Raw genomic sequence first — 1,421 nt, forward strand, 5'->3', positions numbered from 1 at the left:
GGCCTGTTGATTTCACCTCTCCAACATGTCTTGTATATACATCCCCTTCTCTCTTCTGACACTGCCACCATTCTAGTGCAGGCCCTCACCACCTCATGCCTGGACTACTGCAATAGCCTGCTGGTGGGTCTGTCTGCCTCATCTCTCCACTCTCTAATCCACCCTACCTTCAGCCATCAAAGTGGTTTTCTTAAAGCTCAGGTCTGACTATGATATACTTCTTACTCAGTAGAATTCACTGACTCCCTATCACCTTCAAGATCAAATAAAAAAATGCTCTGTTTGGCATTCAAAGCCCTTCATGACCTAGCCCAGTCCTTTCCAGTCTTCTTGCACTCCTTGACTTGTACTTTTCAATCCAGTGATACAGGCCTCCTGGCTGTTCCATAAACAAAACACTCCATCTCTCAGCTCTTGGTATTTTCTTTGACTCTCCCAGATACCTGGAACGCTCTCTCTCCTCAACTCTGCTTACTGAGTTCCTCGGCTTTTTTTTAGTCCCAACTAAAATCCCATCTTTTACAGAAAGCCTTCCCTAACCTCTCTCAATTCTAATGCCTTTCCTCTGTAAAGTATTTCCTATTTATCCTGCATATAGCTTGCTTTGCATATATTTGTTTGTATGTTGTCTCCCCAATTAGATTATAAGGTCTTTGTTGTTGTTCAGTCATGTCTGACTCTTCCTGACCCCCTGGACCATAACAGGTCTTCTATCCTCCACTATATCTCAAAGTCTAAGTTCATGTTCGATGTTTTCATGACACTATCTAACCATCTCATCTTCTGCCATCCGCTTTTCCTTTTGCCTTCAATCTTTCCCAACATCAGGTTCTTTTCCAATGAGTCCTGTTTTCTCATTATGTGGCCAAAGTATTTAAGCTTCAGCCTCAGTATCTGACCTTCCAGGGAATAGTCTGAATTAATTTCTTTTAAATATTGACTGATTTTATTTCCTTGCTGGCCAAGGGACTCTCAGAAGCCTTCTTCAGCACCACAATTTGAAAGTGTTGATTCTGCAGCACTCAGCTTTCTTTATAGTCCAACTCTTGTAGCCATACATTGCTACTGGAAAATCCATAGCTTTGACCATACACAGAATTTTTGTTGGCAAGATAATGTCTTGAGGCAGCTAGGTGGCACAGTAGATAGAGCACTGGCCCTGAAGTCAGGAGAACCCGAGTTCAAATCCGGCCTCAGACCAAACACTTAACACTTACCAGCTGTGTGACCCTGGGCAAATTGCTTAACCCCAATTGCCTAAAAAAAAAAAGTCTCTACTTTTTAGTATGTAGTCCAGATTTGACATAGTTTTCCTTCCAAGGAGCAAGTGTCTATTAATTTCATGACTGCAATCACCATTTGCAGTGATCTTTGAGCCCAAGAATATAAAATCTGATACTGCTTCCATTTCTTCTCCCTCT

Source organism: Vombatus ursinus, unplaced genomic scaffold (genome assembly GCF_900497805.2).
Source record: "Vombatus ursinus unplaced genomic scaffold, bare-nosed wombat genome assembly UNPS02014801.1, whole genome shotgun sequence".
Lineage (NCBI taxonomy): Eukaryota > Metazoa > Chordata > Mammalia > Diprotodontia > Vombatidae > Vombatus > Vombatus ursinus.